The following is a 20,246-nucleotide window of genomic DNA, read 5'->3' on the forward strand; positions in this document are numbered from 1 at the left end:
AAACGTATTCTCAGAATATTACCCTTTATATTTTGAAAAAAAGATGCATTTATTATTGAAAAAGATACACCTTTAGTTCTGCCAACAAAGGTAGGACTCTATTCTTCTTACAATAAACCTTTTGTTCTTTTAAAAAAACAAAACCAAAAAAAAACCCCATCCAATTGATGTGATGATACCTATGTCACAATAACATCAACGCTTTTAATTGGCCAAAAGCTTAGCTAAGAGTCATTGGTTTAGTATGTTTGTTGTAGTCCCAATGTGAAGGTATGCACTTTTTGTAAAATGATACAAAATTATTTCTGTTTGAGAGCCAAGTAACCCTTGTAAACCAAACCAACCAGTCTCTACAATGTCATTTATGAAGCAGGGTTTTCAGTTTTAGTTGGTTTTAAGATATACTCCTAACTTTTGTTCCTACTTTAGCGTCTTTTCAAATCAGCCCTGAAGCGTCTGACCTTTCAACATGGAGTTTATTTACTCTTTTAGTATGTGCATGACAAATGCAAACCAATGTGACATCATCTCGGATATTTTTAAGTGCTGACGGCAGGTGAATTAAAAAAAAACTAACAAAAAAAGACGTAACTTTTATACCCGAGGCAGCTTTTTAAATTCAGCGCTGCGGTGGGAGGCGCACGCGAACTAAATCTAAACGACAGTACGTTTAACAAGCTCCGACAAATCACAGTATCGTTCTTCTCACGCTCTGCCTCCGTGCGCACACGCTCATCAACAAACAGAAAATGTCGGCACACTGGGATGTGTACAAATAGAGGTCACTGGTTTGTGGTCTTGTCAAATGCATATGCTTTTATAATATATATATACACACACACACGTATTTATATAATTGTTACTACATCTGCTGCTATTACTACGATTTATACTTTTATTATTGGTCTATTATTGCTTTGTCAATTCTTACTACTACCACTACTATTATCATTATTACTAGTGCTATTACCACGACTACTAATCATCACCATCATCATGATGTTTCTCCTCTTGCCATTCCGAATACGACGACGAGTACTACTATGAATGTCTCATTTTACATGAAAGCAGATTGTAAGGCTGTTCTAAGCGTTCTCATCCTTTCTTAAAGCACATGAACCTACTGAGACATTTATATTGGTATTTGTACAGAAGAGTGACAGTGTAATGCATAATGGAGCAAGTGTACCGTTAATTAATGAAGTCCCCATTCAAGGCTAGCGCAGCGCTGATTCAATGAAAAATGATTTCCTGTAGCATCCATGTTCTGGAGCGCTTCTCCTCACGCGGGTCGCGGGCGTGCCGGAGCCTATCCAGGCTATCTTCGGGCGGGAGGCGGGGTACACCCTCAACTGGTCGCCAGCCAATCACAGGCACCTATTTGTGTGTGTGTGTTTTTTTTGTCTGAAAAACTAAGCTAGTCGACCGCAAATAGGCGAGTTCGGCCTACAGTGGTTGCTTGACCTACAAGTTTAAATTAACACATAATTCAGGTCACTCATATCTCAAGTTACGCCTGTGCTATACTTCTGCTGACAGACACGCAATACCTACAAAACGCCTCTAGGTGACGCTTTCGTGTTCCCTCCTCATTACGTAGCTGTCAGGCGTCCTCAAATTGGAGGCACATATTTTGTTTTGATGCAGGTGTTTATTTACATTTTTAAAAGACTAATGGGGTCAATTAAAGAAAATAAGATTACATTTAAGATCATTTACTGGCATAAAAATAGTCTCAACAAAAAAAATCAAGGAGTAATAGTCCCAAAAAAATTTGGGGGGGGGGGGCGAGACACACCGTTTATTTAGTAGTATTGTAAGTGTAGTATTGTAATAGTAGCCTATTTAATAGTTAAGAATGAGATGATTATAACAGCAGCTTCACGTTGCTTTAAAACTGTTGAACAAACAACCTAAGAGCAAATGCATGAAATAGAGGGAGAAGAAAATACGTTTTTCATGAAGATGAAGAGCTAAATTCATAAACTGAAGTTGAAATTGGAGGTGTCCAAGGCTATTGTGAGCGTGTTCAAGGCTTTAAAAAAGCCTGTCCTTCCTTTTAAGCCGACTTGACAAAGAACACGCCGTGTTCACGCGGCCTTTGGATATTCCAAAAAGACTTCCGCTGACCTGGACTTGTGTTCTTCACCAAATAGAAAATCATTCACAAGCACTCTGTTTTTCCCTCTTCTTTGTAGTTATTTATTTATTTAATTTTATTTTATTTTATTTTTTCTTGGTTTTTGCAGAATGGAAGTGTTTGTGACTAAGAGAAAAAAAAGATGTGTATCGCTTTAACAAGCTTGTAGTGGTTTCCACAACTCCGCGCGCGCACAATGGAGAGCGCTCGACGGTGACGCCATGCATTTAAGGCACTCGCTAAGAAAAGAGCGTGGGAGGCACGAAGGCCTGCTGTCGTCGTCCCGCATTGATAATCCTCATCAGACCGCCTGTAAATGAGTAATATCGTCCCTTCCGCAGAAATTAGCGTCACGCTGGCCTTGATAAAGACGCACGCCGGAGGTGATTAGCCAGGAGGACACCGTGGTCCTTCGATGTCTGGGCAAGTTTACTTCGAAAGCTCCAGTAAAAGGGAACTCAACCTCTATCCGTCCACTTTCGAGAACGCTTCAGGCGAGCTGGAGCCTATTCCAGGATACGTATAGATAAACAACCATCCATTCATTCCATTTTCAGAATCAGAATCATCTTCCCGGAATCCCCGCATGTCGAAGTGCCCTTGGGCAAGACATTGAACACTAATTTGGTCCCAGTGGGCCTGGCAGCGCCTTGCACGGCAGCAGTCGCCCATCGGTGTATGGATGTGTGTATGAGAGGCTTTGTAAAGCGCTTTGGGCACTGTGATGGTGTAAATAAAGCGCTATATAATGTACCGTAAATGCAGTGCATTTACCATTTCCCATTTTATTTGCCATATATGTCAAAAACACACAAAGAATTTGTCTACGGTAGTTAGAGCCGCTCTAGTAGGACAACAGACAGAAAATGCTTTTGAGACATCAAAACAAAAACAGACTGAGCAATGAAAGGTTAATGTGGTAATGCCGATACAATTTTTATTTTGTATTTTTTGTGACAATTGTGTAAATGACGCGGCACGGTGGTCGACCGGTGAGAGCGTCAGCCTCAGAGTTCTGAGGACCCGGGTTCGATCCCCGGCCCCGCCCGCGTGCAGTTCGCATGCCTGCGTGGCTTTTCTCCGGGCAATCCGCTTTCCTCCCACATCCCCAAAACATGCATGCATTGGAGACTCTAAATTGCCCGCAGGCGTGACTGTGAGTGCGAATGGTTGTTTGTTCCTATGTGCCCTGCGATTGGCTGGCGACCGGTTCAGGGTGTGCCCCGCCTCCTGCCCGTTGACAGCTGGGAGAGGCTCCGGCACGCCCGCGACCCGCGTGAGGAGAAGCGGCTCAGAAAGGATGTGTCAATGACGCTGAGTCCTCGAGCAATTGAGAGCAGTTTGAAATGACTAATAGAGCGATAATCTAATAATCTGGCGCAGAGACTTCAAGAAATATAACTGTTAACAGTTTAAGAAGTTCATGGCAAGAGGGAAAAAGCTGTTGAAATGTCGGCTAGTTTTAGTTAGCATTGGGGACCAGGATGTGGAGGGTCCAAGAGGGTTTTCTATGCTCGTCTTAGTTCCGACAATTTTTTTTGTCAAACTTCAAATCCTTTCAAACAAAAGTGAATTCATTCCCAGCGTAAGAGTCATAAGCTGCCGAGCGAAGGAGGAAACTTGACTTGCTGAGACTAAGTGCAACTTCGTGGCTGCATTGATTTAGCCAAGAACGCAGCAGCAAGAAGAATATACGATGCTTGGAGCCGACTTTATTTTAATATCGGAAATTGTCTATTCGACTCCGAGATGGATGCTGTTACTTTTGGCACTCGGTAGAATATGATAATTCTACCTTCAGGAGTGATCTATTTTCTTTTTTGGGAGGGTGGGAGAGAGTGCAGTGGGGACACATGATATATGATAAATGCTGTCATAAGTCTGCGGTCCTATTTTCAGCGGCACATGAATACTTCTTTCGTCTAATGCACTTCCAAGGTCGGGTCTTGGAGGTGGTGGGATATTATTGAATCCCCCAAAATTACAGGATAATGTAAGATGGACACATTTTTCACAAAAGTTTTGATACTTCTCCAACTTTGACGGTTTGGTACAAAAAAATAAACACTGCATAGGCTATATTTGCTCTTTCACTGCTGTGGAAGTTCATAGTCATCAACTGGAATGCAAACATTTACTGCCATCAACGTATATCTTCGTCAAGTAGGTTTTTCAACGGGTAGGCATGGAAAAGGCTCTCACACACTTAATTCAGGTTTGTAAACCATTGTAATGACGAACATATCCCTGTAGATGGGACCGTCGCATCGATTCGGATTCGAGATCCGCACGGCTTTTGAGAAGAAGATAAAGATTATGCGGTGAATCTCGGCTTGTCACGTTGGAAGTGGGACAAATTTAGGCACCTCACGCTCAAACACAAGATGTATAGGTGTGGTATAAAAAGAGTATGTGTCGCGGTAGGCAGTAGAAAGTGTGTGTGGCGACTATAAGAAACGATGCGTTCATGGAGTGCATGAGGAACACTGATGTTCAACTCCAGGCATGCGGTGAGTCAGCCTCACTCACGGCGTTGTACATCTTCGTTGTACATCTGCAAGTAAGTTATGATTTTAACTAACCGACGTTTGACTACTGATTACTAGAGTGTATAAACAAAGCTTTTCTGGTGAAAGGAGGGAGTTCACTCTCTTTTTCTTCGGTTTGGAGCTCAAAATTGTCACAGAACTCAATATTCTGTGGCTCTTGAAAGACCCATCAAAATGCTCTAAAACGACTGGTAAAGAATGCGTTATTTCCTTTATGTGAGTGAAAAAAAAATCAATCAAGCAATGAAGGAATACAAAAGAAATTAAATCAACATTCTCGGCATTTTTCAAAGGTTGCAAGTAAGTTCCGCTGTGTTGGTGCCGTGTCGTTTGTCAAGACAAATAGCTGTTATGATTGAATGTGACCGCACAAACACTCCTTTCGCCACTCCGCTACAACCAAACCCCAAACTACCTTTTGACCATTTCCAAGGTCAGAGCGAGCACCGAAAGAAGAAACGTGAAATGAGATTGGCTAAGAAAATAAAAGTGCTAATAACCTGAGCGGTGATCTTTCCCCAAAAACATACCGTCGTAGTTATCTATCATTCTCAGGAAAACAGGTGTCATCCTAAGCAGAAGTCAGCTTGGTTTTTGATGAGGATTCATTTCTACACAACAAAATACTCTTGAATCAAATCTCTCTCTGTTAAGGCGAGACGCCGGTTAGAATACTGTATATATGTAAGTATATTTTTATTATAACTGTAGGGAAGATGCTTGTATGCCAACTATAATCTGCTTGGTGTCGGTGTATATTCTCTGCTGCTGTTGCAATGAGGGGATTTGTCCCATAAATAGCATCCGTTTTGATACAAAGGCGTTCATCTCCTACGCGTTGTATAGTACAGTCAATGACGCTAATGCAGTTTTACGTGCATAGGCGACTAAACAATGTGAGCCAGCTGTGTGCGTTAAAACGTTCCCGGTTTAGCTTTGTTGATCCGATTTGTAGTTTTAGCATCACCGGCCGAAAGAAAATGGCAACAGGTCAGGAAAATGACAACATTGGATGCAAACAACAGTTTTTTTGTTTGTTTTTGTTTTGTTTTGTTTTGAATCCCTTCAATTTTAACACGAGTGACAATTAACTGTAACGTGTAGAGAAATTATAGGTCATTCTGGGATCCTTTATGATGGAATTGTTCCAAAAAAATGATGAAATGTCCATTTCATGCATAAGAACAATCCTAAATTGATATTCAAAGTAACATGGGAGTGACAATTATCTGTCCACTACTAAGTGGTCATAAGTGCACAAACAGCAACGCAAGGACGATACCCATTGGCTGTTTAAGGAGCCTTTACAACGCAAACGCTGCAAAATGTGTAGGCTACCTTATTGAACTGAACCGAAGGATACTGCTCGGTGGAAACGGACCTGAAATGAGTTAGCCGTTCTAGCTACGATAATAGCTTCACAACACTGCTGTGTTCTAATATGATAATACCCAAATCACTTTAAATCCTCTTTCTGTGGTAATCTCCGCTCTTTTTAAGTGATATCTTTTTTTCATATGACATTCTTTCAATTGTAATGTAAGAGTTACCATTCTCTTTCAACCAATCAGTGGACAGCAGTGTACCGACAGTGTCGAGGCCATGCCACCAACAGGACGGAACAGGTTGGATATTTCGGGACGCTGCCATCTCGAACTGAACGGAACTACACTGCTCGGTGGGAATTTGAATTTGCGAATGCCGAAGCGCAAATATGCGGGGGTCCGCTGTGTGTGCAAATTGCCCCTCTGTCTTTTTGCTTGATTTCCGGTGGTGAAGGAGCTAGCTCTTAAAGAAGAAATGAGACACTATGTGCACGAGTTCTCCACTCAAACACTCATATGACTCAACTGTCGGATGGGTTACCACAGGTCAAGTAACAAAAGGCCATCTAATTTCTCAGTCAGATTGCAATTGCCCTTTTCTCCACCCGATCGGCAGCGCGATAGGAAAGTGTCTACCTGCCTTATTATTCTCCTGCTTATCGGCATACTCATCAGCAACAACCAGACGGATGGCATTTAGCGCAAAAACCTTAGGAGGGAGCCTTTAGATATTTGACAACAATGCTACCTCGAAGGCGGAACGCTTTAAAGGTCGTCACATTTGGAGTTGGGCCAAAGCATCAAAGGGGCTGCATGGGTGACGTCAGTAGGCTCTATTTTCAAACCTTAAGCGCACTCTGCTAGACCTCATTTCAAAGGATACGGTGCTTTTTTTTCTTCCAGTATTGAAAACTAGTTGTTGCAATCCTATCACATGACTGGAAATTGGGACTGATAACGTTTTTGCTGGCTCCATGCAGCAGTTGCATCTGCTCTGCAGCCAGAGTGCTCAGTAGTGAGCAGTGCCTTTTTCGAACTCGTCCAAGGAAAAAGATGCACGGAATGAGATGTGCAAACATTTTGCTTACACGGCCGACAAAAAATATACTACGAACTAAGTTTGCAAAGCCCGATATAATCAATAGCGTTGTTTGTCGATCAGCGGTGTCGAGCACGAAGCGGCCGATGACGCAGCTGCATTGAGTCAAGATTCAAAATTCTAAATCGGGACATCCCTGTCACATGTCTGTGAGAAGATGAAAAATGATACTCCATTTCACTCCATTTCTTGTCTCATCAAAATTAGCCCATTTTTAGGGTACAACTGATAACCCAGACCATATTCAGCTAAGCTGATGGACAGTCTGGATTTTGTTGACAAACAGAGGGAGAGTCTGAGTGACTTGTACTGTATTTGCGGTGTTGGGGAACAATTTGGGGAAACACCGAATGAGAACATTGCCTTTATATTGAATGGATTGTGGAACGAATTACGCCAAATATAATAGATTACAATGTGAACTTTTGTTCTAAATAGTCCTAAAACAATGGTTTGTACAATTTAGGGAGCAAGACAGATAATAGCCGCAAAGCATACGACATCAAAAAAAAATTCTCGTTTTGCCTAATTATTGGATAGAGTGAAAATTGCTCCAAATGATCCAAGCTTCTCAAATGGCTCGATTTCAAAAACCTAAATGAAGCTACCCGGCACAGTAGGAGTGCCACAACTCCACTCACCCTCCAGCTAATGTTAGCATGCTACACCGTGAACCCCAGCGTAGGGAAAGTGCAGCCTAATGGAATGAACATTTATCCTGTTGAAAAAAAACTACCTCGCACGCGTAACGCTAACTCTCGGGATGAGATTTGCCTCCCACTTGGGGGCGTGAAACACATTTTGGTCTTTTCCCAAGAGTCTCTGGACAAATTATTTTGCATAGTCATACCCGGGGGCTGTTTAAAGGAAGCGTAGGGGGATTTCAGTCTCTTGGGGTGTTTTTTTTGTTTGTTTTTTTTCCCCCCCCCCAACAGAAAGACACGAATACATCCCAACGAGGGAGCCTCATCCATCAGGACGGCTGCGCTGAGGTCCATTATTACAGCAGAGTTATCGCTCCTGTCCCCGGCAACACTGCACTACTCAAATGGCTACTATAAGGAAGAGTTATGATGGCTGAGACAGAGAGATTAATAATGCCACGGCATCGGCTGATGAATTACAGCCTGCCTGCCGCTTGTTTGTTAGGCGGGTTTTTGGACCGGCTTTGCCGTAAGCCAACGCGTCTTGCTGAGGGAGGCTGAAAAGTGGGAATGAAAAAAAAAAAAACAGAAGATCATGCTGGGAATGTGCTTTGACTGTTTCTTTTTTTTAATATTGATTTATTTTCCTCAAAATGATCATCAAAATTTGACGCAATGCCTTGTCAACATTAAATGGCATTGGCATTTGCAATTTACTGTCACCCATGTGTCCAGGATACCTTGTTCAGTTGCCCAAAATGACTTCAATTTCAGTCAAGGGTCCTTGAGACTTTCCCCTGCGTCCTGTTGTAATAATAACATAAAATTATAAAATCATTATAAAATAATAACGGACGCTGAAATTGGCATCGAGGGCTAATTTTTTGAACTTTCCATGCTGTGGTGGGATCCGTGTCGAACAAACAATCAAATAAAAGTAAAGCATTTGTTGATTTGTTTCGTTTTTTTTTAATCATTATGATTCAATTGACCTGTTTTGTCTGCTACTGCTGGTTGCCGACATCTTGTTCACAGTAACGTATTTTGCAAATATCATATCTCGAGTCACTGTCCATCGAAACTGTGGTATCCCATGGTCATGCTGTACCTCCTCAAAGAAATGGGGCTACTATTGCAAACGTTAGTGCAGAGCCCTGCCCTGACACTAGTTTGTGTACTGTATGTGTATCATAGCAAGACGCACAAAAAAAGTCTCAAGGGCCTAGTCCTAAATTGAATGGGAAGTCAGCCATTTTGCTTTGAAGGTTTCCAGGTTTCGTACGTTGACAAAGTCATCCTTCTCGAGAATTGGCTCAAATGTGCCCCAATCGGAACCAAGTTTCTCAGACAGATGGTCCATGCTAAATTACAACGCTTTATTGCCTACCCCCTAAATTTTGATGATCATTTTGATGATTCACCATAAAAAAGAAGGTGCGAGGGCTCGTTAATCGCTGCTCGCATCTTTGATTCCCCGCGTAGTTTCAATGGAATTGAACTGCTCTTGCTTTCTTTACACAAACAAATACTTACTGTATGCGTGGGTGCAAGTATGTGTACTTCAACTAACAAACATAAAGCACTTTTTGGTATATTACAACAGAAATGCTGAAGTGAAATTTTAAAACCGAAACTACTAGACGCAATTCGAAGCATCATCCTTACACTGTCACGCGAAATCAAGGGTGTCCAAAGCTTTTCTTCCAAGGGCCACTTTGACATCTTTCATTTATTTAACACACTAAACCAATCCATCAGTGTAGAGGAAGCGATGCAAAGCTATAATACATCTATTTTTATATATGCTGTGCATTAAAAAAAATTCAATAACCTGAGAATGAAATGACCCTGATGAATGAGAATATTCACAGATATACCTACCCTCTTATTTGAAACTTGAAATAACTTTGAAATGAACATTAGATGAATAACTTTTTAATAGACTGCATTCAATGAGACATCCTGTTAATTATGCACATGAAAAATGGTTATTATTAAAAGTACAATAGTCGCAAAGAGGCAATTGTGTTTGTTTCTCCTTGATAAAGCTTGAGGGGCAAAAAAAACCACACTCTTTCCCCTTTGGCGATGCAATCCAATTTCGCCCCTTTATACAATGCTCTATAGTGTGCCTGCAATTAAGAAATGGAGGTCTTTATGTCCATGAGTCATCATACGTCAGGACACCATGCGATGTGATGCGAGTACATTTCATAATGCAGTCGCGGTGACTACGTCAACACAATTGGGCTCGAGAAAGTCTGTCTTAATCCAGCCTGCATCAATTCAAGGAGGTGCTGTTGGGAGTTCCGCAATCCTGCAGCACTTGAGATATGTTGAGGTATTAATCTTGTGTCTGGGATAAAGGCTCGACGCACAGCACACTAGTGGCACAGTGCCATCTAGTGGCTGTAAGAAACCAAATGGCCTTTCGGCAGAGAAACCAAGTCAAACATATGTGTGAGGAATGGCGACATGTCCTTCTACACGTTTGAAGATAACTGCGGAAAATATACAAAGACTGAGAACCGTGTAGTACTGACTTGTGGAGTGCGTTTCAATAAATAAGACCTCGAGCTCCTTCGTCTGCATCGACGGTAAATGCGACGTGCAGTTAGCTAGCCAGCTGCCGTGGCCACTTTAGAGCGCCTCGTAGTCAGACATGAGGGTGTGCATGTCACCCAGCAAAAGGCAAAAGATTGAGGAGGGGGGAAATTACATTTTTAAAAGTCTGACTTGCCAGTCAGCGTATGGGCAGCGGCTTTGTAATGGTGTGGCTGACCAACGACGGAGGCTTAAGGAAAAAATATTTTCATGGCTCAAACACAGTTATTATTACAGTTAGGTGGTTGCATAAGAAAGATGATGAACAAAGTGGCATCCATGTTTTCAGTTCATAATAGTAGTATTTGGTTTACAGTTGAGCAAGGAGTGCTTTCAGCGCATTCGGACATTTGAGAATGGAGAGAACCGCTTCATTTTGAAGCCTCATTTTATGTACTTTGTGCTTTTTCTTCATGATTCAAATTTGGCAGGGTTGTTAATAACACGCTTCTTCTATGTGGTTGTCAAATTTAGAAGACATTTACTTACTTTACTAGCCTTGTTTAATACAAAAAAAAAGTGCTTTTGTGGCATCGATAGAGAATTGCACTGTATATTCATACAAATCTGAGTCTCTGCTGCTACTCGTGATTGGTTTCAGGGCTATTTTAAACCCTGCCGGCCACACGCACACACACACACACACACACACAAACATATACTCATCTAATTTCTGGCGCTGGTAGATGTGATGTGCTGTGTGCGCTGGTTCAGGTGACCATGTTCGCTGCTGATGAAAGCAACTGTCAGCCCATCGGAGAGCAACATGACTGTCTTTCATCGAATAAGCCAGGATTAAAGAGAGTGTCGTCACTCTTCCTAACACCTCGGCAGCTCTGCTTCCCTGCGCTTGATGTCCGGAAGGTGTCAGATGACGCCACCATTTTCATTTGTATTTATTTGTTTCTATGCCTATCCGTTGAGCTATGTCCAAGTGAAACCGGTCGGTGGCATAGTCAAGATTGGGGGGTGGCTGTACTGTGATCACACAAAAAAAAAAAAAAATACAAAAACAATGACTTTGACTCAACTTTCATCACATTGTATATTTTCATGGTTTTCACAGTCATAACGGCTGTCTGAAGGCAACCCTATTTCATGATGTGGCCCTCGAGGAATATGAGTTTGACGCCACTGCTAGATGCTCAATAAGGTTCAATTCTCACACAATTGACTGACGTCCCACGTGAAGACGGCTTGAACTGCAGGTTTTGTTTGACTTTTGAGAACATTTTGAATGAGCACCAAATCTGACCAGTTTTGGTGAGTTTGACTTTGGATTTCCCATTTTAAGCTGCTAAATGGAGCAGTTATTGTACGTCGCACAAAGATAACCACGGTACGATCAAACTTAACCTTGCAGGTTTTTCTGGTCTTTATTTGTCTACTTGAGGTGAACTGTCAAACACAGCCAGCTGGTATGGACTTACATGTCTATTTATCCCTGATGGAGGAGACGTACGTGCAAGACGTGAACGTTCATGTATCCAAAAGGATTTGTTGGACGCAAAGTGGAAACACCGTCGCAGCGTCTTAAAACAGAATGGAGGTCGCTGGCGTCTGAAGGCACCACAGGCTCAAATGTCAAAAGGCGACGCCGTTGGATGCAGCGCGGGAGTCAGGTCGAAGTGGGTCGGACGCTTCGGACCGCCGCGTCACCCATCACTGAGCGGGCAGGCGAGGACGAAAAGCAAACTGATGAGTCGGCAAACATTTTGCCGTTGATGATCATCGGCGGCGTGCCGGCAGATTTCCCCCTCGGTGAACGAGTTGTTTGAGGCCGGGAGGTCGGCGGCAAGCGTAAATAGGCTTACAATGATGACAGAACGAGCGGCAATTAGCGGCGCAGACGACCGAGTCGATGAGAAAGATCAACAACGTTGTTGTTTCAACAGAAAGCTGTGAGGTCTTCATACATTGACAGGAGGCTTTCATTCTTACGTCAACATGTACAGAGGAAAATGTGGTACGCTCTAATTAAAAATCGGTATTTAGGGGTATAATAATATTTGGGAGGCTCAACCCAGTAAAATCCTTAAACAGTTGGCTTTGTTTCTTCTTTTTATTTCTCATTGTTGAAATGTTTGAGAAATGTGGCAACCGGCAGTGCCAATTCCCTTCCCTCCCTCTCATTGTTAGCAAATGGAGGAACTGGATCTCCAGTAGGGCAGCACGGTGCGGTCCTAGTAGCTAAAACATCTGCCTCACAGTTCTGAGGTTCTGGGTTCGGATCTCGGCTCTGGCCTTTCTCCGTGGTTTCGTGCCTCTGTGGGTTTTGTCAGGGCACTCCAGCTTCCTCTTTTTGTTACTGCTAAATTATACATGTGTGTAAATGTAAATGGTTGTTTGTCTATACTGTATGCGTCCTGTTAAGCGTCATACAATATTGATGGATATACGCTAAAGTGGTGCTTCAAGAGGTCCACTGCAGTTCGTTCGGTTGTCAACTACCAATTTAGTTGACTTTGAAAACAAAATTCCCCATTGATCTTATTACTACTACCATTTTATGAACAATTACAGGCAATGCTTAAAGTCACATTTGAACATATTTGTCATTGGGTTTGAACCGTTTAGCAGACGTGTGGACTTTACTAATCAGCAATGACTGTTAGCTCTTGAAGTTGATTTATCACTAATCAGGTGTTGTGCCATTAACAACACGGACGCTACGGTGAAATCGACAGGTAGTCGGTCGGTGTCGCAAACGGGCAGCTCCTCGAGCATGCGGAACTAATTTACTAGAAATCAGATCGGGAGCGTGATCACTTGCAAAATCTACCTTTAAATAGAAGAATAGGACAAGCGCTATGCACGCTCATCTGAAAAGGCACCCGCAAACGCTAGCTAACAAGTAGTCTTAAATCCTCACTTCAACCCTCAACCAATTCACTGAGCGGCATCCTAAAACAGAAAAGCCAGAGCCTACTGAAGCGTCTGCTTCGACAATGAAACGGGGGTGACCGGTGGTCGATCAACAATGAAAGGTGAATGAATATTGGCCGTAACCGCCTCAAAAAACAAAACATCACTCAGGCCTTAGGCTAACATACAGTATGTGTTACATGCTAACATCATGCATTACAACAGTGCGATATCCACAAATTAAGGTATACAATTTCTTCTTTTGTTCGTCTTCTTTTTAGGAGAACTAGTTTAAATAGTTCAGAAATAGTTGGCGTATGCAGCACCCGATAGTCAGCAGAAACTGGAGTACCCCTGTGAGGCTCCCGCTCCCGCTGTGGATTACGCCACACCGAAGCGCTCCAAAACACTTACTATACTTATATGAGCTGACAGAGTGAGAAGCTACGCGAAAGCGGCTTTTAATTGCGATCGAGACTGCATTGACACCTGAGTCAGGAGGCAAACACAGTTGAGGAAATGTCGTCAGGCTGTAGCAGGCCTTTGAATAAACTACTGCTGAAACCACAGCGTGACTACATCGATCTAACGATCCGATATGAAGGGAGGACCGTGGATGAACTAAGCACACAGATCTTAATATGCCCTAAGGTCGTAGCTTGAGGTAATAAATCATTCACAATGAATGATTATTCATTTTAAAAAGTGCATACACCTACATGCACCTGGCGTGCCATTGAAAGAAAACAATGACACCTCCCTACCTTATCTTTGGGTCAATTAAAAGCTCTGACATTGTTGTGATTCCGAGATACGAGCCGCCTTTCGGACGATTTGTTGCTTTGGCTTGCGAGCAAAAATTTGGGATATGAGCTCTGTATGGCAACAATGGCTCAACTCACTTCACAACCAGCAGCGGTTTTGCAGACCGTGAACATGACTTCAAAAAAGAGGCTTCGAGATGTTTGATGACGCTCCCGGGTTGAGTTTATTGTCAAATTAAACATAAAGACAATCACGCATTGTGTATTTAAAAGAACCACATAGTTTTGCCTTTGGAAAGTCTGTTTAGCTTCAGGCTAACGAACAATGCAAATTGCCATAGACAGGCTAACAAACAGCACTGGTTTTGCAGTATTATAACACTTGTAGCAGACAGAACAGAAACGGTAGCGACATATGTAAGCAGGCAGTAAAACAAGATTCACAGGCATATATTCTTGATCCTCTGCAAAGGATGACTCATACTACTGCGGTTTACTGAGGAGTGTGGCCGCCTCCATGTATATTTGCATGTCTGCATTATACTGCTTCCATGTGGTAAAAAGTGGCAAAAACAGTTACATTTTTTTAACTCTAGTTAGGTTTTAAATTCTAATCACGTCCGTCATTACTGTACTTTTTCATAAATGAAAATATTCTAGAGTTCTATTTCTACAGTTAAAAACATAATGAGGTTTTTTTTGTTGCTTTTAGGGGAGACCAAAGCAGATTTATGGCAGCATTAAGTATAAACATGAATTTCAATGAGTTACAAGGGTGGTCACAGACCTATAGGAGCTCATATCTCGAGGCACCAGTGTAAAGTTGGACTTTCCAAATTCATTCGTGACAATAGGACTTTCTTCCCTGGTTAAACATTGACTTTAACATCTTGGAGAAATCCAACTTTATTCCCATAACGTGACAACTTTTTATCACCACGAAAAAAGGCTTTTGATCTTTTCTCTTTTTCTGTACAAATGACTGTTGTCGAAACGTTAACTTTTGGTCGAAAATATGTGACTTTAAATTCTATGGCATTTGGTTGGTAGTTAGGGTTAATTAGCATGTTGAGGGGCGTTCTGGGGAAAAACTAAATCTCCCATGTAAGGAGTCCCTGGACCCAAAGATTTGAGAACCCCTGACCTAAATAAACGGGGGATCAACTTCTGTCCAATCCAGAAGGTTCTTCAGAGCCGTAGAAGACAGGGCATGATAGTTTAACCCGATTACACACAGTTGACACACACTTTGTAAAAAGATCCCAGGCCGGGTGGCAGTGGCGGATTGTCTGAGCAGGGCCAAGTTTGCAGTATCCCAAGTGTCTCGACACACATAAGCAACAGGTGGCACCTTTATGAGCTCCCCCCGAGCTTTGCGTGACAGCGACAGCCATCGCTTTATGACCACGGACAAGGGGAGGCGGCGCAGAGGGCAAAGGCAACTTCAGTTGAACGGTGACGGAGAAAGTGGGCAAAGACGCTAAAGATATGCAGGGAAAATAAGAAACAGACTGACGGGGTGAGTTGTGCGCTTATTTGCGTAAGGGTACGAGGTGACGACGCAGGATGTTCCTCGGCTCAAAATAGCGACATTCCTACATATCCCTCTGGAGCACATGATGAAAACTGAATTCCGCTGAGGCCGCACAAAACCTCAAGCGTGTCCTCCATCCGGAGCGCAGAAGGACCTTGGATCCGAAACCCCCAAATAATCCCAAGTGACGCTTGAGCTCAGAAATCTTTGCGAGTGCACCGTGAAATTAGCGTGAAGACCCCGCGTGTAAACGTTCCGCAGCGAGCGTGTTCAATTCACAGCTGTGCAAAATCTGTGAAATGTAACATCATTCTCGCATTTCTACAACTTCCACCCGCCGACTGTGACGGATGACATGCAGAAATATGAATGTTTGCCAAGTGTAGGTCAGATGGAAGAGAAGCTCCGTCTTCATTCAATAGTACATACAACTGACTTCGCCAGGCTATAATGCAAAAGTCTGCGCAGTGAAATGCACTGGCGCTAATGTCACGATGCAATGCAACGCAATTGACGAGTTACAAAATGTAGTCTAGTAGCATAATTGCCATGATTTTGCCAAGTCATTTTTAAGTTATTGTCACATAATCCATACCAACTACTAAAGTGCTTGCCAAATATATATATATATATATATATATATGTTTTATTATTTTATTCTGTGTAAATTCAAAGACTTCCACGTTATGGTAATCTGCAGTTTGAATTTTTGTTTCGTGAATTTGTTGTGTTTTTTCTTGTCTCCTGAAAATGTTTGAAAATAACAGCGATAGGTAATTATGCTATTGGGCTAATAATATCGACACAAAAAACACAATTTGATTTCGAAATAAACGCAGGGTGAATTGGGGTGTTTATTAAAGATCACACACACAAAAAAAAAAACATAGTTCTGTGAACAGATGAATTTGAGAAGAACAGATGATTACTGTACATCATTTTGATTATTTAAGAATCAGATTATTCCCGGGTCTTACCAAAACAAGAAAAGATTACTTCAAAAGCCACTCCCGACGAAGAACGCGTGCTTCCATGTCGGTCACACATAAACAGCAGCCAGTGGGAAAGATCCTGGTCTCTGCTTTAATATCGCATCACAGGGGAAAGTCAGCCTTATCAGCGGGGCCCAGTCATGCCGTGTGGAACATGCCGCTCACATCTGGACTGATGCGAGGCTGTGGGAACACAATCCGCTCATGTGAGACCACGTGATGCGACACCCTGCGAAATGAACCCCAGCGCATGGAATCTTTCATCTTTTTGTAGCGCTTGCAGGACATGTGAGCTGCTGAATTGTCAATTGCAGACGTATGCTTCCATTTTAATCTTGTTACTTCATCTGTTTTTGTGTGACATCTACAAAGCTTATCATAAATAATAGTGACATTCAAGCATAGTTGCTGACAGATGATGTTTCTTTCAATCAATTGCATAAAAAAAAAAAAAGGTGTTAATACGGTTGTTCTTTATCTGCCAAGACATTTCTTCTTTCCAGGAGGTTTTGGTGTATTTCACTTGCTTTGAGTATTGTTTTCCTACGGTATTAAGGTATTTTAACATTTTAGATGTCATTATTGGATATGAGTTAGGTTAGCTGAAAATAAGAAATACGTATTTGTGTATGTACTGTGTTTATTTCTTTGTCAAGGACAGTGGAGTCAGACAGTTACAAGCTTGCAGCTGATGTGACGTATAGTATATAGACTTTATAGCTAGTGCTAATTCTCGGGTCCAGTCCCCGGTTGGGACTGGGTCTCTTGGAAAAAATTCATGTGGCAACCCATGCGTTACCTTTAATGATTTATGAGCCTCAGCATCATCCGCTGTGGATAAAAATGTCTTATGGATCTGACACGAGCATCGCAACCCTAACCTCAAAATGATGCTCACACCTGAGACAAAGACAAATGTATTGCTCTGGCAAAATGGGTCAGGCACTCTTTTGTGTACCAATGTAACAGTCTTGGTATTTATGGATGCTATAGTTAATTGTAAAAATCAACTCTAACAAAAGAGTTGGCAGGGCAATTATGCAGCACAAAACAAACAAACAAACAAACAAAGTAGTGGACAAAGTTATCGTGGCATACCGAGAAGCAGGCAGGTAATGTCGGTCAAAGAATTCCAGCTCAACACTTTGGCAGGGGAAGAAAATCTGAAAAGTGGATGCAAGCCTATACGAACGAATGTACCGCATATAAAGTGGAGGATGGAGTGTTGGCTGTGAAAAAGCCATCCATCAGTGGTGTTGACAAGGACCTGGCGTGATGTGATGATGGTGAGTGACTCCGTCAACGGAAACTTCCAATCGATGGAGGGAAAACCAAGTAGAACATTGAAATATTATGCGATACTTTCAATCCAATTTGAAAACAAAGAATTTGACAAATAAAATGAAATACAATGTAATTAAGATTCATGTTATGATCAAGACATTTTTGGGGTCAACTATCAGTAGAGACAGAAAAGCTGACATCGACTGCAGTTTCAGGAAAAAAACATAACGGTAAAGTAAACCCGGATGCAACTGTTTATCATTGTTAAAGTCCTTTTTGGAGCTTTCATATCCTCTGTTGTTTCCTATTGTACAACATATATTCCTCCATGTTAGGATTTCAATTCAAGTTGTTCTCTGGTTTTGTTGGTCATGTTTCAGTGCTAAAAACATATGTATTGAATTCCAAACCGCCAATATTGATTGAGCAAAACAAATGTACGCAGAGGAGCTCGTTTTTATGCTGGCCTCCGCCGACGCGATCCCCTGCGGACACAGAGCTGATCGAGTGACGGGCGCTTGAAAGCGGCCAATAAAGCCCAGCATGCCTGAGGGGTCAACTTTCCGTGCGGGCGAGCCAGATAAGCAGCTGGCGAAAATGCATTTATGCTCAAGCATTAAGCACTTACGATCAGGAGGCTCCTACGATGCATGTTTTTACTGCAGTGTATCAAATAAACTGTCGCTAAGATATCAAGAGTCTACTTACATTCAACATTCAAACAAAATCCATTTGAGTAACAACCAATTTTTTGTTTGCATCAATTCACTATACACAATAAAAAGAATTCAATAGCCACCATAGTTTCAGCTAGAATGTGTTCAAGTGTAAAAGATTGATGCTTGCTCTCCGCTTGAGTGGAAGAAAAGTCGTGCTGGCTTGCACTAAAAACCACCGTTTTTGGATTCACATTTGCACAAGTACTGCTGTCATAAACATATTCTGAATGTTCAGTTTAGAGAAAGGCTTCTGAATTCACGTGCAAAATTCAAGTGGAAATTCAGATTTTCAGCAATTCTATAGCCCATACCGCTAGATTCGTGTGATGAAAGTTTCTTCTTTTAGTTGATCGATGACACTATCAGGTATATTCCTTGTTTTGAGGAAAAAGAGCAAGTCGTCTTCTGTTGCCATTCTGTCAGCTGACATGCGCTGCAAGCAATTTGTAAATAAGCTACTGTACGGGTACCCGAACGCAGGGAGCTGCCGCCAGCAGGTAAATGAGCTACCGCTCACAGGTAGACATTTTTCATTGTAACGAGAAGTCCCCCCCCCCCCCCCCCCCCCCATGTCCCTTTAGGGGTTCCATACAATTGGGATATGTCTCATTAACTAAGAAAAATGCACTGAATTGGATATTTTTCCATCGTTGTTCCAATTGTGTATAAAAATCTGATATGTATCGAATGTGTGCCAATGTGAGTGCTGTGTAAATGCACAGACTGGATATACCCTGTAAATATTCAAATACATCAATTGATGACATACTGCATCCACCCATGTCTACAAAACAATTTCTGAGTGGGGCACTCTTCCGGAATTAGGTTATGTATCCGGTCCAACCATCTTGTTGATCGGGCAGAAATTGTAATGCTAAAAATGATCGGAACTACTCCTTCTAAATAAGTGGCTATTCCCCAAATCACGAGAAAGCAGTGAAACACGCAAATAAGTGAGAGTTATTTGTGAGAGTAGGCAAATACGAGCCTGTTAGCTGTTAGCTAACTTGATAATTTTATGCAGCCGCTTGTGATCCATTTAATGACGATGGGTCCAACTCAACTTGGCTCCTAGACCTAGTAGTCTTGAGGGAAAACTGGACGGGTTGGCAAGTATTAGCCTGAGAGCTGTTGGCTAGCTAGCTCATTTTGAGCAGGTGTTTGTGGTCTGACTATTGAAACATCCGTTCCCAGAGTGGGACTTTAAGATGTGGTGGTTTCTGGATGCGTTTTTTTTCTAATAAACTCCTCTGCTCGTGTATATCTGTGACTTGGCTGTCAAAACATAATTCAGATGTTCGTAGCATTAAACCCCAACAGCTGCGCCGCTGGGAACAATATGGACCTTGGCGTCTGCAGACAATGCTGAGCAAAGCTGGCCGCATACTGGGTCCTAAAAAAATAATACACGTCAACGCTCGACATCCAAATGGATTAACAGTCTGCGATAAAATACGATGAAGCGTTGAACCATGATTTACAGGTGTATAGCTGCGATGCCAGTTTAAATCTGGAGCAGTCTGTTGTTTTGTCAGGAGTTAATGGGAACCCTGGTCCCCGAGTAAAAGTAACGCCATCATTTAATACAGCATCGATTCAAATTAGGCTCGGCGAGGTACGCCCCAGATATGCTATAGGAATGATGTTGGTGCTTCTGGTAAAATGAAGGTTTAGGGTCCGAGCAGAGGTAACTGAAAAGGCCTTCTTGGAATTGTTGCGTGGAATAT

Source organism: Phyllopteryx taeniolatus, chromosome 9 (genome assembly GCF_024500385.1).
Source record: "Phyllopteryx taeniolatus isolate TA_2022b chromosome 9, UOR_Ptae_1.2, whole genome shotgun sequence".
Taxonomy (NCBI): domain Eukaryota; kingdom Metazoa; phylum Chordata; class Actinopteri; order Syngnathiformes; family Syngnathidae; genus Phyllopteryx; species Phyllopteryx taeniolatus.